This window comes from Podarcis liolepis (genome assembly GCF_965112155.1).
Source record: "Podarcis liolepis genome assembly, chromosome: 8".
NCBI lineage: Eukaryota > Metazoa > Chordata > Lepidosauria > Squamata > Lacertidae > Podarcis > Podarcis liolepis.
This window is the reverse complement of record NC_139560.1, coordinates 74,478,132-74,504,978: the sequence shown is the minus strand read 5'-3', so window position 1 is coordinate 74,504,978 and position 26,847 is coordinate 74,478,132. Positions and strand designations below refer to the sequence as shown.

General features: G+C 42.3%; 1 protein-coding gene across 2 annotated transcripts in view; it reads right to left on the bottom strand.

The window, feature by feature from the left end:
- CDH18 (cadherin 18) overlaps nt 1-26,847 on the bottom strand; it is a 632,508-nt gene that overhangs the window by 565,088 nt on the left and 40,573 nt on the right. The gene's annotated exons all lie outside the window — the stretch shown is intronic.

The following is a 26,847-nucleotide window of genomic DNA, read 5'->3' as shown; positions in this document are numbered from 1 at the left end:
AGCTTCCAACACCTCCTCTTCCCAGTCTTCTCCCTCTTCCCACTCATCACTGTCCCACCACCACTCCCCAGCTCTGAGCCTTACTCCCATTGTGGTTCCCAGCTGGTTCCTCCCACCATTCCACTGGGTCCAACCAGTTCATGACACCAACTATTCAATTTGCTTGGCTGTAGTGGTGGCATATGGTGGAAATGGGAGGAATTACTGAGGCCTAGGGAGTGGGTTGGTGTTGGTGATGCTTAGTGAGTGTAGTAAGTAGAGTGGATGAACAAATTGAGCAGGGGTGAAGCAGAGGTGGTGTGTGTGTGTGTGTGTTTCAGTAAAATCCTGCCCTGAGATCAATCAATATTGGGTAGATACAAAAATTTCAAAACAATAGGTAAGCTATTCAGAAATTTCAAAACAATAGACAAACTATTAAAAAAAAAGAAAACAAACAAACAAACAAACAAAGACCATTAGTAGATAGGTAGCCGTGTTGGTCTGCCATAGTCAAAATAAAAAAAAATTCTTCCAGTAGCACCTTAAAGACCAACTAAGTAAAACTAAGTAAAGTAAACTAAGTAAAAAGTAAGTACTTAGTTGGTCTTTAAGGTGCTACTGGAAGAATTTTTTTTTATTTAAACAAAGACCATGTTTAGAGAAAGCAAATAAAATTGTTGTTTATTACAACATGTATTGCATGTATCTCATCAGTGACATAAAAAACTCATGTCTCTTCAGTGGGTTTCACAGAATGTGACCTTCCTTGTGGAAAAATTACTCTTGAATATAAAGAGTGCATGAAATATATAAGAATAATTATACATCTCAACAGCTCTACATTTTAAATGTTCAGTGAACATCATACTATAATCAATAACAATTCTGCATGGAAGGCCATTATTATTCAGATTGCAGGTGTTGGAGAGATGTTGATGCTGAGAGCAGTTTATCTAAGACCATTTTGTATATTCATTCCTGAAGTAAGAATTGAGCCAAGATTTCCTTACACTGTTACCTGCTGGGCCACACCAGCTTGTAAAGAACCCAAGGTTGTTCTCATTCTCTGATGTATAGCTAAAGCAGTCTATTTTGGATCAAGTCACAGGTGGGCAGCACATGGACTTTAAAGGCATTCAGTGTGGTCCATACAGATGTCCAAGCCGCCCAAGCTGAATTCCTCCTACCATGCCAAGCTGTGCAATTGTGATGGGAAGGATGGCAAACAAAGTTAATTATTCATGCACACCATCCTTTCCATCACAACTGAGTTCTATCCAAACAGGAGTTGTACAGGCTGGAGGGAGTACAATAGACACAGTGAGGCTGACACACAGCTGGTCATTGCCACACACCATCCTTTCTCAGCACAGTGTTTGCTGGGATGGGAAGATGTGACAGTGATGGCGACTGTTATGGTTAACCCTCCCTGAAGGCATCTCTCCATCCCATGGGCAAGTGTGTATGCATGTGTGTGAATACTACTACTACTACTACTACTACTACTACTACTACTACTAATTTATTATTTATACCCCACCCATCTGGCTGGGTTTCCTCAGCCACTCTCGGTGGCTCCCAACAAAATTTTAAAAATACAATAAAACCTCAAACATTAAACACTTCCCTAAACAGGGCTGCCTTCAGATATCTTCTAAAAGTCAGATTGTTGTTTATTTCCTTGACATCTGATGGGAGGGCATTCCACAAGGTGGGCACCACTACCGAGAAGGCCTTCTGCCTGATTCCCTGTAACCTCACTTCTTGCAGTGAGGGAACCGCCAGAAGGCCCTCGGAGCTGGACCTCAGTGTCCAGGCTGAACAATGGGGGTGGAGCCGCTCCTTCAGGTATACTGGGCCGAAGCTGTTTTGGGCTTTAAAGGTCAGCACTAACACTTTGAATTGTGCTCGGAAACATACTGGGAGCCAATGTAGGTCTTTCAGAACTGGTGTTATGTGGTCTTGGCAGCCACTCCCAGTCACCAGTCTAGCTGCCACATTTCTGGGTCACCTTCAAAGGTATCCCCACATAGAGTGCATTGCAGAAGTCCAATGCCCCCACCCATGACCAGTCCACTACCAGCTCCAGCCACAGCCATAGGCACACAGCCCCCAATCATTCACCCACTGCTTCATGTGGCCCTTGGAGGTGGGGGAGCAAAAATCTTGACCTCCCCAGATAAAGTGACAGATACCTAAAATTACACACACACACAAATAACTTCAAGGTAAATGGTTGTCCTTTTAAAGCACACGTAGGACTACAGATTTAAAGCATCCTAGGTATGGCTTTCTCCTACATTCTTTTTGATGGGATTATGTGGAGATAGAGTCTGGATCTGACACTTCTCTGTGGTCTTCACCTGCTGTGGTTTCCTCAGCTCCTTTGATTCCCAGCCTCTTGGGAACATGCAGGTGGGCATAAGGCATTGTCACGCGTTGCAAAGAAGAGATTATACAAAATGAATTTACACTTCTATCACACAATGTGGAAAAGCCAACCATTCATGTCTAAGTCGGTTTCTCATGTATTCTGTGGTCCTCAACCACTGTGCTTTTGATTACTGTCAGCAGCTGGACTTCTGAGCAGCAGGGAAAGCATTAGCATAGCAATAGCAAGCAGAACTGCAAGCAGCAACCTTCTTACATGCTAGCCATTCATTCACTCATTCCTCATTCACTCTGGAATTCATATCATACACACATCCTTTTATTTTCCTAGCATGCTGCAGTTGTTGTCTTTTTCCTTCCAGAAACACCACCTTGGTGGTAGAAAGGTGTTAAAAACTGCTCTTTTTTACTACTACCACAAAACCTGCAATTGTATTATTCTGTGGTTTCCAGATAAGAACAGATTTGATGAAGAAGAAACCAGAGGTTCTTAAGCATGGCTGCCATTCCCCAACAGCTCCATCTCACACTACTCTCAGTGACAGCTACAACTTTCTTCCACGCTACTTCTGATAATATAAGCATACAGGAGAGCAGTGAAACAATGTTACATGCATCATTCTCATACATGTACACAGCTCTTCCACTTCATGTGGTTTTAGTCTTCTTATATCACTGGTAATCATGCCAGATAGAGCCATTTGACAGGGAATCTTAGCATTATTTTCTGCAATGCCCTGTCTCGAACCAGACCTGAATATTTCTGCTGAATATGGGAATGTCAGAAGGTACTGATTTCCACTTCAACTTGTAGTCATTACAACCAGTGCGGTTCCCATGCTGCTGACATTTGGTCTTGTCTGTCATTTTATGTCATTAATGTAAGTTACATAACTCATGTAAGTATTTACATAGATTATATCAATTTCAGAAAACATCAACACAATGAAAAACCCACACCCTGCCACAACAATGTATCATTTGTGGGCTTAAAATAAGCAACATTGATGCGAATGAATACCAATCATAGTCCCTTGATTGATTTCCACTGCTAACCACATATGAACATGCAAACAGCAGCTATTTCCACTTCCTTTTTCCATTTTCTTAGAAGAAGAAGAAGAAGAAGAAGAAGAAGAAGAAGAAGAAGAAGAAGAGTAGTAGTAGTAGTAGTAGTAGTAGTAGTTTGGATTTGATATCCCGCCTTTCACTCCCTTTAAGGAGTCTCAAAGCGGCTAACATTCTCCTTTCCTTTCCTCCCCCACAACAAACATTCTGTGAGGTGAGTGGGGCTGAGACACTTCAAAGAAGTGTGACTAGCCCAATGTCACCCAGCAGCTGCATGTGGAGGAGCGGAGACGCAAACCTGGTTCCCCAGATTACGAGACTACCACTCTTAACCACTACACCACACTGACTTAGTTATTCTCTGATATCCCTAGCTGAATTCAATCCATCAGCCATTCATTCTTGCCTCACACAGATGCTCAATACCCCCTCATATAGACTGTCACAGTGAGAACAGGAATTTTGTTAAGCCTTCAGTTGACTAGACTACATCTTGGGTGCGGGAGGAGGGGAGGTTAATGGATCAAAAGTGTGCAGGTTTGTCCAAATAACAGCATTCATTACTCTTGAGACGTGAGAACAATCTACAACTGAAGCCACCTTCTTCCCCTGTTTTCCTCTCTGATTGGGAGCTTCCAGACTGTTACTATTTTCAGGTGGGATTTAACCCATTTCAACAATTTTTGGTTGCACCATTACAGCTGATTGGGAGGTCTCCTGCATCAAACTTGCTGCCTCAAAAGCTTAGAATTTTTACAATAAGCAAAGTAACAGGAAAACAGCAGAAAAGTGTGGGATAATGCTTGCTTTGAGGCAACATTTATTTAGCAAACAAATAGTAGTGAATGCACATTAAATACTCCAATCTCCTTGCATACAAATCATGATGAATACTCAGTAAACAAATTGGCTGTCATTGGTCAAAGTTAGTTAGAACCTGAGTTGGTCTAAATGCCTTATACCCCACAAAGTTCAAAATAGCCAACCAGCCAGGGGAAGGACAGTTCTAGCCTAGTTTTCTTCATTGCTGCCCACCCCACAAGGCAGCCTCCACATTCTGTCAGTGTGGGATGTAATCCATTGGAGCCATCAAATGCAGCATTCCTTGTTTCCATAGACAGGCAGGGGGATGTTACTCCAGTCAGTATAACTTCCTGTTCCACTGGTCTAGAGCATCCTGCCCCGAATGTGACGAGGGAGATGGGTTGAACCTGGCTGACTCCATAAAAGAACCGAGTCATGCAGCCATCTTTCTCTCTTGATGCCATGCTGCTCTCCTGCAGCCATTTTGTTCTCTTGATGCTGTTCTCGTAATGTATTTTGCTGTCTGCTGGCTCCTAGCCAGCAGCACATGGGCTCAATCCCCGTAAGGGATGAACTCACATTATGTTCTGTAACTACAAGCTAAAGTCTGCCTTCAGGGATCATACTGTGAACTGAATGTGAGTAAATTTCTTGTTACTTTTAAGGAAAGACTCTTCTGTCTTTATTCTTTTAAGAGGGATCAAAGGGGACACCTGGAATAATCCAGTCTCATCAAGCTAGAATGGATTGCTTAACTAAAGAGATTCAAATGAATCTGCAAACTAGCTTCCTGCTGTATTGAGGGGAGTCTGCTCTGCTACATGACTCACTAGCGTGAGTGAAGGAAGGATAATATTTAATCAATAGATCATCTCCTACTATCCTTAACATTCCCACAGTCTGATGGTAGGCCCAGCCATGTTTGTGATTTTCACATATGGTGACTCTGTTGAATTGAGCTTCTCAGTATTTCAGAAATGTTGCTTTTAAGATAAATCTGGACTCCACCCACCCCTCTTGTAACTGCTGAGGAAGATAAAACATATGTCATTTAGAAAGAAGGGGAAAGGTTGTAGAATGGAGCACATCACAGAACAGCCCAAACATAACAAATACTATAAATAAACTTTAGTATATGTATCCTGAAAACAACAGCCTGCAGAAAAACATTGTGTAGAGAGAAAAGCTATCAGAAATTTAAATTAGTATAAGAAGACCAAATGGCAATTCCCATCCATAATTGTTTTCTACCATGAAAAGGAGAGTGCCAGTTCTTCCTTCACAGCTCACTGGATAATGTGTTTTCGTAAAGATGGGCAATACTTGGTCTTTGACTCTGTACCCTTATTTTGATTTGGTACACAACATAACTTTATAGTTTCAGTTAATTGATGTAGTGGTAAATAGATGTGTTTCCTGATGTCTTGGACAGGAAGCTTGAAAACACACTTCCTTAATTTTGAGGAAAAACTGCTAAAAGTAACAGTTCCTTGGTTGTTGTTTTTTTTACTTCAATTGAACAATTCAATACACCCTCTGTGTTTTGTCATGAAAAGGGTTCAGCTGCTGTTCAAATGACATTTAAAATACTACTGTTCAATTAGTGATCTTTCCCCCTTTTTTACCTCAGTATTTCAAGCTGTTCTAGAAATCTGCAAAAAGAATTTCTGTTAATTGTTTTCTCTTCTGAGAGAAAACATTCTAAATAAAATCAGGAAATTTGCTTCTCAGGGATCCTTTCCCCATTAACTTTAATGGCTCACAGAAACTCATAAGGGATAAAGAGATGGGGGTGAGTGGAACCTATTAACTAATCTTTGTATACAAATAGGAACTGTGAAGGTATTCACTAGGTTTACGGAGTAAAATGCTCTTGCAGTTTATTATTATTTCAGACTACAAAGGATGGGTTCAAACACCCAGCCCCTTCTATGAATTACTTGAGATAGGAGTTTATTCCAGGGTCATATTCATTGGCAAAATTGTTCCTCTCCACTCCACATTATGAAGCCTCCCAGACCTTCATGCTTTCTGCCTATTTCTGCAGCACATTTTATTCCAAGCCACACTCTGTATAAACCTTGCCACCCATCCCTTCTCCCAGTGTTAGAAACTGAGATATGAAAGCTAGGAGTTAAATGGCACCTTAAACCTAGGTTATGGGCACCACAGTGGGCTGCCTAGGCCCGCTTTTTTATAACAAGAATACAAAGCTGAAAATGAATGAATTGCAGCTAAAATATTATGTTCATTTTTCACATGGTCTAGTCCTTCCCCTGCCCACCCCCCTAATATTCTTAAGAGGGTCTCTTCTTCAGTCTTCAGAGAGTAGCTGGAAGTGGGGAGGCAGAAAAAGGTCCTCCTTTCCTTCCACTCTGCAGTTTTAACCTGAAATCTTAGGCACAGTACTATGCCCAGAGCTCAGAAACTGCTTGCGTTTATGAAATTCCCTGTCGCAAAATGAGTTTAGAACAGTGGGAGTTTCAAACTGTGCCTTCTCCCCGCTGAATGTGATTTACCTAGCAAGATAAACTCTGCCCTCCAAAGCCTGGTACATACAGTCATTCTGTGTAGCTTGAACTGTGACAGCTGCAGATAGCTGCTACTTCTGGCTTTTCCCTGATAGAGTTTACCATTTGGGGGTCTTCTCTCATTGGTTGGACTTAGAACATTAAGTTCAGTTGAATTCTATCCTTCTTGTAAAGTGCTTCCAATTTAATATGGACCATTTCTGGTCCATTCCAAGGACAAAGCAGCATGCCACCTTGATTCTGTCCCTTTACTCTGAAATTCTACTACTTCTCCAGAAACCTCCAAAAGAAGACTTAAAACACCAATTGAGAACCTCTAGCCCAAGGTGTAAACTTGGTCCAGCAGGTCCAGCTATCAACTTTTCAGTGAGGATGAAGTAGGCTCTATTGGCAGACATCTCATACACCTTTTCCAATCGTTTTTGAAGCCCCATGGAACATAAAATCTATTCCCAAAGCATGGATTTCACTCAGCTGTGCCTGAACAATGCATTTAGTAAATTTTCTTAGCTTCTGACTTAAATTACGAAACTCCCAATTTATTTTACTTCATAAAACTCGCTGTTCATTTAAACGTAATGACCGAGTCATCAAAAACCGCCAGACCTGAGAAGTACACTAATAAAAGCCAACAACCAGACACGAAGCTAAATCTTTAAATTTTTTCATAATTACTTTTGATGTTGATGTTTATTGCTTATTTGTTCTATCACTTGGCAATGGTAGGTACTTATTCACATCTTTATGCATGCAAATCAAATTCCCAGCTCAAAACTAATGCTGTAATATAATGCCCATTATACTACCTCACAAAATAACCAGATAATGTCTTAAAACTGACAATAGCTGTCCACAATAAAGAGAAGACAGGCTATGCTGGAAAGACAGGCAGTAAATATATTGCCCATATGTCGTTTGTTTCCTATGGAGACAATTCTTACATTATAGACTCATAAGACCTGGACATGATCTTAAGGTTCATCTTGTCCACCCTTCCGTTCAATGACATGATTCCCTATACTTAAAACAAACTTCTTCTGTAAGGAACCAAGATATGAGGTTCCATCATGCTTCACTGCTCAACTGTTCTGGCAATTAGGAAATATTAGCTGTTTCATCCTACTTCAATTTGTTAAGCTGCAATTTAAGATAATAATATAGTAATCATAGTTTATTATTTGTATCCCACCCATCAGGCTGGGTTTCCCCAGCCGCTCTGGGTGGCTTTCAACAAAGATTAAAAATACATTAAAATGTCACACATTAAAAACTTCCCTGAAGCCTTCAGATGTCTTCTAAATGTCAGGTAGTTGTTTATCTCTTTGACATCAGGTGGAAGGGCGTTCCACAGGGCAGGCGCCACCACCGAGAAGGCCCTCTGCCTGGTTCCCTGTAGCTTTGCTTCTCGCAGTGAGGGAACCGCCAGAAGGCCCTCAGTGCTGGACCTCAGCGTCCGGGCAGTGGAGCATAAAATTGCTTTGCTTCATCCTAACGAAACTTTAGTTCTGTTCAGATGATTGTCATACATGCAGTGCATACTATCAGTATGCTTCCTACACAAGGACAGTCAGGGACCATACTGATAATTTTGTGAACTTGCATAGGTTATGTTTGTGCGTTTGTGTCCCATGTACCATGCTAAAGGTGCATTCTTTCAGCAGAACACTTCCTTAAAGAACCAGTGCAGTTCAACAGTTAAGAGTCAGAGCAGTGAGCTGGGAAGTTCCTGGTTAAAATCTCACCTCCTTAGTGAACTCAGTAGGTGGTCTGAGGTTAGCCACTACTTGAGGAAGACCTCAAGCCCCCATCTGCAATGCGGAGATAGTCATACAGAGGCCCTGTGAGTATTACTGATGTAATGCATGTGAAAGTCTTATACAGTGGTACCTCGGGTTAAGTACTTAATTCGTTCCGGAGGTCCGTACTTAACCTGAAACTGTTCTTAACCTGAAGTACCACTTTAGCTAACGGGGCCTCCTGCTGCCGCTGCGCCGCCGGAGCGCGATTTCTGTTCTCATCCTGAAGCAAAGTTCTTAACCTGAAGCACTATTTCTGGGTTAACGGAGTCTGCTACCTGAAGCGTATGTAACCTGAAGCATATGTAACCCGAGGTACCACTGTATAGAAACTATTCTTATATTGTCATCTTGTCAAAGTGTAATTTATACTGTATTTTTTTAAGTCTACTGGTTAACCTGAACTGCAGAAAACCTGATTTAAATGTACAAACCACAGGAGTCCAGCAAATGCAACTGTAATTGCTGCCTTACATTATATCTGCAATTTTGGTGAACTCCAGCCATTGGCAGTAGCTCATAAGAAAAGAATGTGTTTTGTTCCTGTCCCTGTTTATTCATTCATTTTCTTCTCCGACTCCTCCTTCCTCCATTCCCAGCAGCTATACTTCTTTTTTTCCTTGCCTCTCATCCAGCTGCTCATTCTGAATAGCTTACTTATCCTTTATCACATACAACAGACCTCCTTGCATAGTCTTTAATTACTTTCCATTCCCTCATATGAAAAAGTGGGGGGAGGGGATTGAAACCATTTCAAAGAATTTTTTATACTTGTGAAATGGCCACCATACAAGGACTACATGCCTACATATTGGCAACAGCTGAGTTCAGGAGCATATCTCCAGCCCCCTGTTCCTGCTGCATCGTTCAGCTGGCAAACAAGGTCCCCTCCAAGGCTGAATTGATTGGGAAGGAGCTTACTTGAAATAAAGTGGCTATTTTATATCCAAAATGCCCCAAGGCATTTTTTATTGCCACCACTTCAGATAGCAGCTTGGCTGATCACAGCATCTCAGTAGCATTTCTCTGCAGAGTGCCCCATGTAAATTTATGGCATAGCGATAGTGGGCTGAGAAGATTGATGATTGAGGAGAATCACTGTAGCATTGTGCATGTCACCATCTCTCAGCCTTATGCGGGTGGTGCTGTGGTCTAAACCTCTGAGCCTCTTGGGCTTGCTGATCAGAAGTTCGGCGGTTCAAATCCCCACAACAGGGTGAGCTCCCGTTGCTCTGTCCCAGCTCCTGCCCACCTAGCAGTTCAAAAGCATGCCAGTGCAAGTAGATAAATAGGTACCGCTGTGGTGGGAAGGTAAACGGCGTTTCCATGTGCTCTGGTTTCCATCATGGTGTCCCATTGCACCAGAAACGGTTTAGTCATGTTGGCCACATGACCCAGAAAGCTGTCTGTCGACAAATGCCTCAGCCTGAAAGTGAAATGAGCGCCTCAACCCCATAGTCGCCTTTGACTGGACTTAACCATCCAAGGGTTCTTTACCTTTTACCTTATCATCTCTCAGCCTAACAATCACATGATTCTTGTTGGGATAGAATGGTATGTATCTTGTATACCTCACCATTGAAGAAAAGGTGCAAAACAAATGCAAAGCAATACATGGGAACAAAAATAGACAAGGAGAGCAGACACATACAAGGGCTAATGCCCATCATTTTGAATTCCAGCATTCAGCTTGGACTGCCCTACAGGACATCCCAACCCTCTTTCCCATCCTCTGTATGTAAATAATGGATGGGGTTGATGGAAGCCTAACATTTTTCCCAGCTGCCTTCTATTCTGGAAGACTGCAAAAAAGTTCCTGAGTTCACCAACCTTTTATTTCTCCTATTTAAAGTCATATTTTTAATAAGGCTCATTCAGCCGAAACATGTTTTTCTAGCTGAAGTGCAGAGCTATTAGTCTTGAGTACTTTCTCAGTCATGCATTAAGGACAGAACAATTCCCCAAAGCTTGACTGGAATAAGGTGAAAGGCCTGTGTATGTAGCATATACATACACTGCATCTATTTTTCATTACTAGTATTTTTCCCACCCACCCTCCCCACCCCCTTCTCCGTCTCTTGGTATTAGCTTTACATTCTGCCCCATTTCTCACCTTATGTTAAAATAGTTCTTTTCTGCTGTTCCAAAGTCCCAAATATAACATAAAGTTGCTGAGGTAGCACATGAAAAGAAGTGACTTTACAGGCTCTTCTAATCTTGCCGAACCAATACAGAGTCTCAGATGATGCAGACTGGTCTATAAACTGCTATTTCAGTTGCTAGAGAAGTATATGTTAGGTATATGTGGAACACACACACCTAAGAATTTTTGTTAATCTATGTGAAACCAAGACAGAGCCTATAAACTGCTATTTCAATTGCTAGAGAAGTATATGTTAGGAATATGTGGAACACACACACCTAAGAATTTAGAAGGATCTGGCAACTTCTGTTTCAGTGTATCTGAAGAAGTGTGCATGCACACGAAAGCTCATACCAAGAACTAACTTAGTTGGTCTTTAAGGTGCTACTGGAAGGAAATTTTTTTTATTTTGACTATGGCAGACCAACACGGCTACCTATCTGTAACTGGAACTAAGAATTTTTGTTAATCTATGTGGAACTGCCTCAAAGTTCATTGCATTTTTTTTCCTGGTGTGAAACTTGCAAATTCAGTTCAAAATTTCACTGCAGGAAATGTCGGTGAGAATTAAAAAATGTGCAGAACTCCTGAGAAATGTTTCTGGCTACACAAAAGCACATCTTGAACTTTCTACTATGTATTGCTAAAGAAGAACGCCCTCTCAAAATCACATGTAGCTGCATAAATATTGTCCTATTGTAGATTTTAGACACACAGACCGTGCTGACCCTTAGGGGGAAACAATATAAAGTCCACATTTTGTACCTACAAAGACAGGAGTGCCCAAACTTTTTTCAAAAGAGGGCAAGATTTCATAAAGTGGACATGCGTGAGGGCCAACCAAAGTTGTTGAGCTTTTTTTACAAGTTTACCCCAAAGAGTTAAATCAACCGGTGGGCTGGATTAGGCACCCGGAATGGACTTTGGACATGCCTGTACAAAAATGTCACAAATTAGTGCAGGCATTTTTTAACTCTTCAGGATTCTTCTTAGAAAAGGGAGGGGATAAGGAAAGTCTGGTGCATTGTTAAAGTCATCAAATCTGTTGTTGTAAGATGGAGTGCTGGATAAGTAGTGCAGAATTGATCAGATTGACCTGTAAGAGGTAGTAAGAGGTTTCCTGTTGCATTGATGACTGGTGAGACAAAGAAAATCATGGATGAGCCACCTTTTTTCTCTCTTTCAGATGTAACATCAAGATGTTACTCAGTCCCATCTCCAGCAATTAACAGAGACCATGCAAAGTTTCTTTGAAACTGGAGCAGAAGGAGCCCATAGCCATCATGAATAGCAGGCACATGAGATGAACAACATAAATTTATCCACTTTCCAAGGTGTCATTACAGGACTATATACTAGATTCTGTATACCAGATTGTTGGGTGGTTGTTTTTATTTTGATTATATATTTTGAGGTTTTATATTTTGATATTGTTCTGTGAACCGCCCTGAGAGCTCTGGGTATAGGGCGGTATATAAATTCAACCAACCAACCAATATTATGGATTCTGTTCAGTTAGCAGGAGCCAGTTATCAGTTCACATAGGAAGTATACTAAACACATTCTTTAGGCTTGCTTACACTACAAGTTATCATGGTATGGCAATGCCTTCCTTATCCTCCTTCTTTCTCTTACTTGTTTACACTATAAAGGAATTAAAGCAAGACCAGATCAAGCTGAAAGTGGGCACAAAAAACCCCCAGTCCCTGTGTACTTAGGGCGTCTTGACTCTTGGTGGTTAAAAACGTCAGCACCCAAGACTATATAAACGAAGAACCAATATAGTAAATGCACAGAGAGATGCACAGAAAAGCAGAGTTTAGCCCATCTACATTTAAAAAATCACAATGTTGGCGCTAGAGAATCACTGAGAGTCACATGAGCCAAGCTTCCTTAAAAGCCTATTCTGTTTGTGTCCTGTTTCCCTCTTGTGCGCTGAAGAACATCTCTCACACAAGAAACCTATCAACATTTGAGTAGGGATGTGACTGTGATTGATCTCTTTGGGAATTATGCTAGCATTTCACAGCTGTGGACATTCCTGGATATTTTTTACTGATGCAGAAAAAAATGACATTTTTCAGGGTGTCTTGACGATTTGAGCCAATGTTGCACAATGTTAAAAGGGAACACAGTAACAGGTTGGGCAGCAACTGAAAGGAAAGCTACAATGAACACTGGCTCAGCACCCATGTGAAAAAGTTAACCAGACTTTACATTCACTGGGGAATATGATGAGCCCTAGATAGACCTGATGGATACGTAGTTTAGATAGTCGCTCTCTGCTATTACATGGGGGAAACAATGCAAAATAAAGCTAGTTTTGTTAGGAAAATCCTGCTCTTGTGAAAATTTCATGTACCTTTTTTTGTGAATAATTGTCCCAATAATGTGTTGCCACTTTCTGGCAATGTAGGGGCGGAGGGAGTCTACAAAAGCATTACAGGAAATTTGGCAAATCTGTACTTCTAGGACTTGGAAGAATTATGCCACATTAGGTCCTCCAACTACTTTGAATCTAACCAGCCCTGAGAAGCCCAATTGCTGGCTTGTTTGTTTTTTTAGGGGGGGGGGGATCATAATTTTGGATGATTTATAGCTCATCCTATCCTCCTGTGAGAAAGTTAAAACTAATTTTGCTTTAATCTTAACACGGTGTGGGGCATTGCCCATTTGGGAACTATTTGCAATGAAATAACACAACTGAGGGACAGGCCATTAAACTATTCTGCACACATAGGAAGGGATACCCATGATTGCAGGAACTGAGGAGCCCTCACACAACAACATTTGTTCTTTGTTGTATTAAAAGTCCCAATGGGTTGTGTTGTAAAAACATTTAGACTCTTAAAAACAAAACAAAACCCCAAGAAACCACTGCATATAAATCAAATACATTAATACTTGGCATTTATATAGCACCACTCATCTCAGGAACTCCAAGTGCTTTACAAACATTAATTACTTATTTCCCATTGAGGTGAGGAAGGTTTATTACAGCTGCTGTACTACTGAAAGGCACAAAAGCTCAAGGTCAAGTTCTAAGATAGCAACAGAGTCTAAGAGCTGTTCAGTATGATATGTTTTGTACTCAGAGATAGAAACTTGAGTACAAAATATTCAGCAACTGTGGCAATGAATAGAGGGGAAATAGTCTCTCTCTCTCACACACACACATTATTGTTGCACACCGCCAAACTCTTCAAGCAGTGTGATATTCTGTTCATTTCCACATACAGTCGTACCTTGGATCCTGAAAGCCCTGGAACTCAGATTTTTTGCTCCCGAACGCTGCAAACCTGGAAGTGATTGCTCCAGTTTGTGAACATTCTTTTGGAACCCGAACGTCCAACAGGGCTTCCGTGGCTTCCTGCAGCCAATCGGAAGCCGTGATTTGGTTTCTGAACGTTTTGGTTTCTGAACGTTTTGGAAGTCTAACAGACTTCCGGAATGGATTCCGTTCAACTTCCAAGGTACGACTGAACGTATATACAACCCGAGCCTACGATGGAGGGTTTCACAGCATCAGTCTCCCACCCCCACCCAGAAAAGGTATTGTTTCTCCCATAGCCGCAGTCTTGGATTCAATCGGAGATTCAGTGGGGGTTGATGTGTTCAATTGGACAGCTAGGGCACTGCCCCACCAGCCAAAGTCTGCTTTCCTGCTTAAAACCACTCTAGGTAGTGACACCACCTGTCACTTTCCTTCCCCTTAATCTTGGATGGGGGCAAAACTACAATTAGTTATTTCTTCATTTCATTGGCCCTGGCTTTATTTGCTGCTTGGGTTCCCTGATTTCCACCCCACTAGTCTCAATGGACACCAACCACCAGTGCTATGTGTTGAATTCTGTGATAGATACACAGTGAGTACAAGCCCTGGAATTTTCACAGCCAGGTTAGCAGGCCAATCCATTACACTGCCATTGTTATAATGCTTTATAGCAGGGACGTCCAATGCTGAAGAGACTGCGATCTATGTTTTTTGAGGGCTTGCTTAAAGACAAAGTTGTTCAGCTTTTTCTTGGGAAGGAAAGCCCCATTTGTTAAACTTCGATAAAGGAGAAAGTTTGAAAATCACACTCCATAATATCACTAAGGAAACAGTCAGCCTCGTAGTGAAAACTCCATCTTCTGTTCTAGCACACATGTGAGAATGGGGGATGGGGCTGGATGCTCTTTTGCAACAGCAAAGGAAAAGGAGCCTGGGACCGGCCGTGATCTACCAAAACCAGCCAGGGATAGACCTGTCGATCCCAATCAACCTGTTGGACATCTGTGCTGGTCCCGGGGTGGGGTGGGGGTACTGTGAGGCGTGGTCAAAGTCTGGTGGTAGGCCAAGGGTCTGGAGACTGTCCACCAAGGGGGAAGCGGGGTCCAAAGCAAGAAGCTGGGCATGGTCGGGAACTCCGGAAAAACAGGTCTGGGTTTGAAGGATTGAAGGCCCTGCCCCAGCTCTGCCGACCTTGGAGGCGGGGAGTCCTGTGCAGGCTGGGACTCCTCCGATTCAGCCTCTTAATCAGATTCCCAGGCCATCACAATATCCCTGCTTTATAGAATCACTGTAAGCCATCTACTCCAACTCCTTAATCAGTTCCAAAAATCCAGACTTAGAGAATACACAACAGACACTAACCACCACTGCTCTTATCATCAAGACATATCTTCTAATGTTCAACTAAAAGTTACCTCCCTGCATCATATGCCTGGCAGAGCCTCTGGGGTAAGTCTTTGCCCTTTTCTATGTGATGACCCCTAAAGTATTTGAAACATCCTATCATGTCCCATCCCACCCCTGTCTTCTCTCCTCCAGCATAAAGATGGCCTGGTCCTTCAACCATTCTGCACAGAACTTGTTTTCCATACGTCTATGTATCCGACAGCATCCAACCCAGCCTGCAAGCCCACCCAGTTCTTTGGGCCTACCCACCCCAACAGAAAAACCATCTTTATACAGTGGTACCTCGGGTTACAGACGCTTCAGGTTCCGCTAACCCAGAAATAGTACCTCGGGTTAAGAACTTTGCTTCAGGATGAGAACAGAAATTGCACAGCAGCGGCGCAACGGAAGCAGGAGGCCCCATTAGCTAAAGTGGTGCTTCAGGTTAAGAACAGTTTCAGGTTAAGAACGGACCTCCAGAACGAATTAAGTTCTTAACCCGAGGTACCACTGTAATCAGCTTTTGGATAAATTTGATAACAACTATAGTTGTGTGTAATAAAGCAGCAGAAATGATGTTTTGAGATTTAGATGGAAACACAATCACAAGCATCCACACTTAAAGAACAACATTCAAAGATCTAGTTTTTGGAGCTGTGTTTTTTTTACCAGATGAACAACTTAGTACAAGCAATCTATACACTGTAGCCCAAGTATCTCCCACTAATCCTGTTTGCTGACCAACACAGTCAATTCAGCTTCTCGAAATAAAATAAAATAAATACTTGGTTTGAACCTGATGGAAGATATAGGGCGGGGGGGGAGGGGGGAATCATTAAGATTTCCTTAAGTCCTCTGTACAAGAAGTCAGAGTTTAAACAAAGTTCATTCAGTGTAATTTCCGAGACCAGCTAGAGTAAAGAGATCAAACACTTAACTGATGTGTTTGGTACTGAAGTTATCTGCTTGTTCAAAAGAGCTCAGATCCTCATTTGATCTTCCTCATCCTAGCTTTGCATATATCCAACAGAGGCATTTCCTAAGCACTCCAAACAGCGAAACAGGTATTAACCTATTGATCTTTCTGCATAGCATCTGCTGGGTTTTCTTAAAAGTGTATTGATTGTGGCAATAATATTCACCCAACAGCTACCCTAGGAAAATGAGACAGGAAGCTAAAAATAGGACATTCTGCATATATGTGTGGTGGGGGGGGGGAGAGAGATGTTATTGGCTTTTCCATTTTTCAAAGGCTCCAAGAAATTAGGTTCAGGGTAAACAAATGTGAGTCTCAGGAAGGGCTGCATACCCACTACCCTAGATAAATAAAAAAATTCTGCCCAGCTAACAAACAAAAATGAAATCTAGAGTCACCACTGAATGCTGGCCTATAGAAGAATTCAAAATGGTTCCTGATATGGAATGGAATGCCAATGAGGAGTCATTTAAGATTCACAAGAATGATAGGCTCAACGAATTCCCACCTCCATTCCTACCCCACAACCTCAGGCATGAGAATGCCTTGGTGTTGAGAGCTCTGCAGGAAGGAATTTATGATCTCCATTAAAATTTCTTTGGGGATACACTTCCAAAATTCTGGAGGTGGATCATTCTATGGAAAATTAGGGGTTGCTTTCACCTATATATAGCTCCACTGTGATGAATAATGATCAGCAGTGAGCTTCTTTGGTGCAATTAGTTGCTTCTTAGATCAAAATAGCACTCTTGATGGATCAAAGACCTTGTAATAAAAGCCACATGTGCTTTTGATGTTATAAAACCAGTGAAAATACTCCAGTGTTGCCTATAGAAATAAATAAAGGGAAGTACCACTTCAGCTCCAAAGACCTCTGAGCTGGACTAGCGATAAAAATGTTCAAATGAGTGGAGGCAAGCAAATGCTGATTAGGGTAATTTACAGGCAAACAGCAGCAGTCAACACAATCTATACAGCAATTCACAGAAAATTAACCAATTCTGGCTTGGAAACAGAAATAATGATCGTAAAGGCAGACCGTCTGCATTGAGTCCACACAGTGCAATCATTTTTAACAAAAGGAGCCCTGCTTTAAAAATAATGAACTCTGCAATTTCCTATCAGCACCAGGCAATAGTTTGCAAGGTTTTAAGGCAATACAATTAAAGAAAACCAACTTGCAGCACTTCAGTTATATGTCGGCACATTTCTGAAATATGATTCTCCTTCCCTCCCATTTTTGGCTGAGGGCTTTTATAGCAACAATATATGAAGAAGGCTTACGCAGGAACAAGAAGTGACGATAATACAATGGACTCAGTGATCACAGGGTAGTCATAGACAGCAATTCTGTATTGAGGACATATGTTGTTTTTGTACTACAGTGGTACCTCGGGTTACATACGCTTCAGGTTACAGAGTCCACTAACCCAGGAATAGTACCTCGGGTTAGGAACTTTGCTTCAGGATAAGAACAGAAATCGTGCTCCGGCGGCCTGGCAGCAGCAGGAGGCCCCATTAGCTAAAGTGGTGCTTCAGGTTAAGAACAGTTTCAGGTTAAGAACGGGCCTCCAGAACGAATTAAGTACTTAGCCCGAGGTACCACTGTAATGGGTGTGTGTGTGTGTGTGTGTGTGTGTAAATTAGCAAACACCCACACACCCTCACCCAAAAAAGTAAAGGCAAACCTGACCAGTGGCTTGTTGGCCTTCAACTCTCATCATCTCCAGTCAGCATGATGCACCTGACTGCTTGGCAAATTTCTGCCAGTCAAGCACCAGTAAAAGTCTAGAGATGCCATCAGAATTTGCCTGAGCCTGACTCAGAAAAAGACTTCCAGGGGAAGAACATCTGAACCTTTTTCTGGGTTGAATCAACATATGCACCAGAAACGAAGCAGGGAAACTGCAAAACCTATCACGGCAAACCTTTCAGCTCCCAAATTATCCTCTCCACATTCCTTTATCTGCCAGTGGGGTTAGAGGAAGGAAGTGGTGATGGCAGTGAAGTGATTAGCTTTTTCTCCCTTCTGTTTCTGCAGCATCCTGGAGTCATGTGACACTGACTCTGAAGGACTTACATCGGCTGTCTGCCTATCAGCTTCCAGGACAGATTTAAGGGGCTAATGATGCACTAAACCTGGGATGGAAACACCCAAAGGAACACTTCTCAGTATAACAGCCTTCTCATGCAGAGGCCCTTCTTGTTGCACCACTATTGGGCACTGTATACTACATGGTGATACAGGAAAGGGTCTTCTCAGGAGTGGCACCCCAGTTATGGATGACCCTCCCTTATAGGCATTATTGATGCCAACTATTTTCTCATTCCAGCACCAACCTATTTGTTGGCTAGAGCATTTAAAGGATAGCAGTTCCAGTTAGTTATCACAGAAGGATGTTGCTTGCTCTGTGGTTTAACAGAGGATCTGTATTTTAAGGATTTAGGGTGGTATTAAATAACTTGTCCGCTCAGTGCAAGGATTTCCATTTGAACAGAAGACTTTCATCCCTCTCCCCCGGCTCTGCATACTCCACAAATTGGTTATAGAGGGAACCCCTAGAACAGATTAAGGGTGCACATGGGGAAGGAGAGGGGGGGAATGTTTTATTGCAGAAGCATAAATCGTTGCATTGATGGAAAATGCACACTACATTGGATTCAACATCGGGAAGTTTTTATTATGTTTACATATGTGCTGGAAGCTGTCCAAAATGGCTGGAGAAACCTAGCCAGATAGTAGTAGTAGCAGCAGCAGCAGCAGCAGCAGCAGCAGTAGTAGATTTTAATTCTATTTGTCTTCAACTGTGATTGCTTAATGTGAAGTTTTAGTTGTAATGTAGCCCATCCTGAGATACATTATAATGAATGGAAGGTTAGATATATTCCAGTCTATCATAGATAAACTTGAGGCATTCTCAAATCCAAATGCCTCCACGGTAATGTTGTGACAACAGTTTGCTTCCAAATCTGACAAAAGTTGATAAGCTTTAAGCCTTTTATTTTAAACTTGTTTACTCGTAATCTCCTGGGTTATTTATAGCACTGACTGGTGCAATGGAGGCTGGATTTTAGCCTTTATTAAGGTATTACAAAGATACAAAGATTATGTTAAGTGCTTGGCAATTAGAATTTAGTTCCATCCTGTGATAACGAAGTGTCATTAAACTATGGAATAGGAATTATTTCCGGAGGCTATATTACACCATTACAAACGTGTAGATCAATTCAATATAGCAGAATGGGGCTAAAGGGCTGATTTCACATGTGCAGCATACCACATGCTTCTACTGCACTCCATCAAGTTTGCAGATGTGATCACTAAACCTGCAAGTGTTAGCTGAAGTACCATTTGTCCCATATTACACCACCTATGAGGGACGCAGGTGGCGCTGTAGGTTAAACCACAGAGCCTAGGACTTGCTGATCAGAAGGTCAGCGGTTCGAATCCCTGCAACGGGGTGAGCTCCCATTGTTCTGTCCCAGCTTCTGCCAACCTAGCAGTTCGAAAGCACACCAGTGCAAGTATATAAATAGGTACAGCTGAGGTGGGAAGGTAAACGGAGTTTCCATTGTACTCTGGTTTCTATCAGGGTGTTCTGTTGCACCAGAAGTGGTTTAGTCATGCTGGCTACATGACCTGGAAAGCTGTCTGTGGACAAACACCGACTCCCATGGCCTGAAAGCGAGGTGAGCGCCGCAACCCCATAGTAGCCTTTGACTGGACTAAACCGTCCAGGGGTCCTTTACCTTTTACCTACCTGGGAACTTTGTAATGGAACAAACCTTTTTCTTAATGATCAAATCTAGCTCTGCATTCTTAACCAGCTTCTGGTCTCATCTTTCTGTCTCAGACACTAGCCTATTAAAAATCCTCCCCCCCCCCCGCCCCGCTCCAAACACAAATAGGCTAAAAGGTCTTATCCATGAAAAGATTATTTCAGACTGTTTTGCTCTATTATTAACAGCTCAGCTGCTCAAGAAAACTAACTGTGCACGGTTACTGTGTTCATTAAAATACAGGACAACCCTGGGCAGATTTATCCCCTGCCAGCTCACATGACATTGCCTCCATTAGTGAAGTGCCAGACCAAACTCAGACTTGCAGTGTGTCTGGATTGCATGAACATGCCCATCGTATGTATTAGCATCTCCACATGGGTGCATCCCATGTAGCCATCGTGATTTCTGCAATCACAATAACTCAAAAAAGCATTGCACCATTTATTGTGTGTGGTCTGTAGGTCACACACAGAGAGAGTAGTACCTTGGTTTTCAAGAGTCGAACGCCAAAAACCTGAAGTAATTGATTCTGTTTTCTGTTTTTGAATGTGCCTCAGAAGACGAATGACTTCTGCTGCCCCCCCCCTTTTCTCCATTGACTTTGCCAACCACCATTTGTGCCTCGGTTGTCAAATGTTTTGGAAATCAAACTGTCCTCTGGAATGTGCACATTGGCAGAGAATGTATAAGCCCCACCTCCAGCCCCCCTGTTAGCCCTGTTCTGCTCTTTTCTAGGACCCACGCATTGGTGGTTGTGCATCAATTGGACACACACAAAACTGTCTGCGCCGATATGCGATAATCCCCTAATTTGAAAGCTGAAATGTTTCATGTGTGGCATAGAGAAATGAACTCCGCATTTTATCCACAATAAAATTCTGATCTAAGTACCCATTTAGTTGCTTTTAAAACTCATTTTCTCTCAAAACACACATTTTCATTCCATTTTGATACTTTTTCTTGAGACAAGAACCGCATCAACATTCAGAGATGTATTAAAGCAAATGAATACAGTGGTACCTCAGGTTAAGTACTTAATTCGTTCTGGAGGTCTGTTCTTAACCTGAAACTGTTCTTAACCTGAAGCACCACTTTAGCTAATGGGGCCTCCTGCTGCTGCCGCACCGCCGGAGCCCGATTTCTGTTCTTATCCTGAAGCAAAGTTCTTAACCTGAAGCACTATTTCTGGGTTAGCGGAGTGTGTAACCTGAAGCGTATGTAACTTGAGGTACCACTGTAGTTCTGTTCCAATCCACACATTAATTAGATCAAGCCATTTTGTATAAAAATGTAGAAGATCAGATTTCTCAAGTATCCCTATGAGCGTACAGTGAGAATTCCATTACTAAACCGCTCCTTGTATATTGGTGCTGACAGTGGCGTCAAGCTCAGATTGCACATACGGTAGTTACGTGTAATACATAGCGTGGCCCTGAATACTTATATTCTCAGATAACCAGTCAGCTGGTTGCCACAACAGTGGGAGAGCCTTTCTTCTCTTTATTTCTTGCTGAACCACTTTCACTGTGGGCAGAGGATTATTCAGAGCACATTGTTGAAGCTGCTGATTATGTAGGGATAGGACGAAGAACCCTGCTCACAGCTGTCATCCCACTGTGCTCAACGGCACTTTCAAACAAATGAATATGGATGGCTTTTTGGATAAATGTGTCTGTCTCCCCTTGATGTCTGAAGGTACACAAGAAGAAGGTGACGAATATTAATAGAAATCACCTCTTGCTTGGTCCAACCAAGGCTGTCCAAATCTTTTCTATGCCTCCAATTAACTGTGGCTGTCAATCCTTAGATTACTTTAAAAGCAGGGAGAGAGAAAGGCACAATTATGGCCAGAAGCTTCATTGTTCCCAGGCAAAGTTATGGACCGACTGATGTGAATGTGAGAAATTTAAGGACATGAAAAATCCACCCATTGAAATCAATTAGGATTTGCAAATGTTTAATTGTTAGGGTGAGGCTGGGGTCATGACTAACCATATCCAAATCCTGACTTGGCAAATGTGCATTTCAGCTTTGGGTGCCTGTGGCTGTATCTGAAGATGTCAGGAATGCATGCATTTGTTGATGAAGCAAAGGTAGAAACCAAACACTTAGCATTGGTACCAGGCCTGGCCAATCCAGAGGCTTCACACTGCTAACCAACTGCAAAGGCTGATGTTGCTGACCCCATTCACCTCTTTTCCTTATGTGAACTCAGCACATGTTAGCTCACCAGGCTAGGGTTACAGAACCCAGTCAGATGCAGCATATTTCAACACTGTGAGAATTTGCTTGGGCAATCCTTGGTCTCACATGCTCCCTTTCCTCTCTCCTCCTCTGGCAGGGCGAAATGAGGAGACATCTGAAGATGAGAGATAATTGTTTACTAACCTAATGAGTCAGTACCAGAAACCACGGCTGACTCCTCCCTTGACACACACACACACACACACACTCTCTCTCTCTCTCTCTCTCTCTCTCTCTCTCACACACTCTATATGCAACCCTTCACCAATTTGTGCTTAAATGGCCCAACTCATAACAGTAATGGCATTTTCTTTATTATTCCAAGGGCAGCCAATGTGTTCCCCACTGGATTTTGTTGGTCAACTACTCCCATCAGTCCCAGCCAACATGGCCAATTGTCAGGGCTGATGGGAACTGTAGTTCCACCACATCTGGACTACCTTATTTTAATTGCCATCTCTTTTCTCCCTTTCTAATGCTTTTCTGAAAAAAACTAGAATGCTGTGTTGCTTGGATCTTTTGTGGATAATTGTAGGTTAAAAAAAAAGAACAGTCAGGATCTATCCACTCTCTCCTTTATAGAGAGTCTAAAAACTTGCAGAATAATCATTTCTAATGATAATGACAGAGAAAAATGGCATGATAAATCAATACAATTTCATGATCCATATTCAAGTGCAGCCCCTCCCGTCGCCTTCAAGAATAGATCCACAGAATGTATTACATAATTAGGCTTTCCTAAGGTGACACAAGGGACACGGGTGGCGCTGTGGGTTAAACCACAGAGCCTAGGACTTGCCGATCAGAAGGTCGGCTGTTCGAATCCCCGCGACGGGGTGAGCTCCTGTTGCTCGGTCCCTGCTCCTGCCAACCTAGCAGCTCGAAAGCACATCAAAGTGCAAGTAGATAAATAGGCACCGCTCCGGCGGGAAGGTAAACGGCATTTCCATGTGCTGCTCTGGTTTGCCAGAAGCGGCTTAGTCATGCTGGCCACATGACCCGGAAGCTGTATGCTGGCTCCCTCGGCCAATAAAGGGAGATGAGCGCCACAACCCCAGAGTTGGTCACGACTGGACCTAATGGTCAGGGGTCCCTTTACCTTTACCTTTAAGGTGACACAGGGAACACGATTCTTGGAATTAGTTCTGAAGCAAGGTTCCCTCGTGGCAAAATCACCACGCACTTTCCTCTCTGGTAGGCATGCCGCCAACAGCTTTAAAGGATCATTAGGCAAACTTTTTAAAGTGTTGAGAAAATTGAATGTAACAGTTATGGGCACAAACTGAGATGGGAAATCCCAGCGATGCGGGACTCTGTGTCAAAACACAGACCCAATGGAGGTAGACAAAAGTAAAATGCGATACAAAGCAGTGCCTAGGAAGGCAACTGATCTGACAAGATCTAAAAGGATTGAACTCCTAATGGAGTTGCTTGCTGCTTCCAGCCTCTCCAGGAATACCAGACATATCAGGTTGGACAGATTTGGTTTTCTCCCAGTTTCCCATTCTTTCCAAGTTCAGTATGCCATGTTTTTGCATCAGTTTGTGATTTATTTGTTGTTGTTTTTAAGGTCACGTGAAAATATTTACAGGTGCATTTTGGCTCATACTCATTCTTAGGAAAATTTAAGTAATTTTGTGTAAGTCCCTTCCACTAATATAATGATTTATTTATTTATTGTACTTTTCTGAATATTCTTTACATATTCACTGACAAACTGGAACGTGTCCAGAGGAGGGCAACCAAAATGGTCAAAGGCCTGGAAACGATGCCTTATGAGGAACGGCTAAGGGAGCTGGGCATGTTTAGCCTGGAGAAGAGGAGGTTAAGGGGTGATATGATAGCCATGTTCAAATATATAAAAGGATGTCATATAGAGGAGGGAGAAAGGTTGTTTTCTGCTGCTCCAGAGAAGCGGACACGGAGCAATGGATCCAAACTACAAGAAAGAAGATTCCACCTAAACATTAGGAAGGACTTCCTGACAGTAAGAGCTGTTCGACAGTGGAATTTGCTGCCAAGGAGTGTGGTGGAGTCTCCTACTTTGGAGGTCTTTAAGCAGAGGCTTGACAACCATATGTCAGGAGTGCTCTGATGGTGTTTCCTGCTTGGCAGGGGGTTGGACTCGATGACCCTTGTGGTCTATTCCAACTCTATGATTCTATGATTTGTGCTAATGTTTTTCCAACACAAATATTTCTATAAGCATGGTTTGGCTGGGGAACTACATCTCAAAATTTGGAAAAGTGCAAATTTCAGGTGGCATACTGATTCAGGGAGTGAGAATGAGATAGGCCTACATTAAAACACAATACAAATTAATTTCTTCCCCAATAACACACCCACATGGTCTACTCAGCTGGTTTATCTACTAAGAGAAACAAGCAATGAATCAGCTCAGATGAAGCTAGGAAATGATTTACATCACATTTCAGTTTAGAAGGATTAGATGGTAGATTATAGGAAAGACTGATTCCTGAGACATCTGAAAGCTGCTGTCAGTCAGACTACACAATAGACAGACAATTAGTTTGACTCGGTGTAATGTAGCAGCCTATGTTCTATCCCATCCTTTCCCAGTCAATGCCCACCACAGATAGTTGGACCTTAAAGCCATCAATCCCAGCCAGCACAGCCACTAGTTAGAGATGATAAGATTTGTAGTTAAAAACATATGGAAGACAGAATATTGGGGAAGGCTGCAAACAAATTTACTGGAGTGGAACAGCACCTCAATTTGCACCAATTTCAGAATCCAAAGCTCAGTACAGAGGTGTGTGAACTGACATTGTTTGCTCAGGTTTCCTGTTTTGAGGCCAATTTCAGTGGTTGTTTTTCTTCACGGGGTAACGGTTGACCAGTCTTCCACTGAGTTTCACTTAGCAATTTCTATCTTAGCAGTTCAGATCACAGAAGGCTGTTTCTCAGTGTCTCAAGGAACAAAATGTTTTGTTTCATTATGGGGTACTGAACTCATTAATCTAAGAACTTGTCCTTCTTGGGTAGGACTTCCCATTCTTATTAAGTTATTATACTGTTATGTTCCTGGATGAGCTTTTTAAGTATTTTGTACTGAATATTGTTTTATATTTTCTTTTCTTTTTTAGACAGTTTCCCTCTGTTTGTACTTTACTTTGTTAGACGGCTCTGATACTTTTAAAAAATAACTCACTAACAAAGCTTAATTAATTAATGAATAAGCAAGGGAAATCAGAATGTATCCATAATAATGATAGCCATTATTATATAAATAAAACAATTTCTCCTTTGTCAGAGGACAGATTCATTATGACCACCATAGAAAAGGCAAGTAAAGGGGGACATAATAGAAGTAATTATCATTACAGCGGTACCTCAGGTTACATATGCTTCAGGTTACATACGCTTCAGGTTACAGATTCCGCTAACCCAGAAATAGTACCTCGGGTTAAGAACTTTGCTTCAGGATGAGAACAGAAATCGTGCTCCAGTGGCACGGCAGCAGCAGGAGGCCCCATTAGCTAAAGTGGTGCTTCAGGTTAAGAACAGATTCAGGTTAAGTACGGACCTCTGGAATGAATTAAGTACTTAACCTGAGGTACCACTGTATATAGAAAGTGGATAGAGTGAAGTTTTCCTTCCCCACTCATAATGCTAAAACCAGGAGTCATCCAGAAACAATGAATGGAGGGAGCTTCAGAACATTCAATAGGTAATACTTCACTATGGAATTGAGTGCCACCAGATGTAGCAGTGGCCACCAACTTGTATCCTTTTAAAAGCCTAGTAGACAATGGAGGGTAAGGCTATCAGTGCTTACTGATGATTATGGCTATACTACATCCGGCCTCATAAGCAGAATATCTGTTGACATAAGTTGCTGGGGATCTTAAGCAGGATAGAAATATAGTGCTCACATCCTATTTGTGAGAGGTGACTTTAAAAAGTGAGTCATGGTATAAATAATGGTTGAACTAGTTGTATGAAGCTAGCCACTGCTGCTTCTGTAACTCACAGCTCCTGGTGTAACTTCTGACTCCTGGTGGCAAACATCAGAGGTGCTGGAGAAGTAATGGCATTCCCAAGCCTCCCCAACTCCTATTCAACTGTGGTGTGGCTCACTTGTTGTTATATTAAAGGTAAAGGGACCCCTGACCATTAGGTTCAGTTGCGGATGACTCTGGGGTTGGCCTTATTGGCCTTATTGGCCAAGGGAGCTGGCGTACAGCTTCCGGGTCATGTGGCCAGCATGACTAAGCCGCTTCTGGCGAACCAGGGAAGTGCACGGAAACGCTGTTTACCTTCCCGCTGGAGCGGTACCTATTTATCTACTTGCACTTATCCAACTGCTAGGTTGGCAGGAGCAGGGACCAAGCAACAGGAGCTCACCCTGTCGCGGGAATTTGAACCGCCGCCCTTCTGATCAGCAAGCCCTAGGCTCTGTGGTTTAACCCACAGCGCCACCCGTGTCCCTGTTGTTATATTAGGCA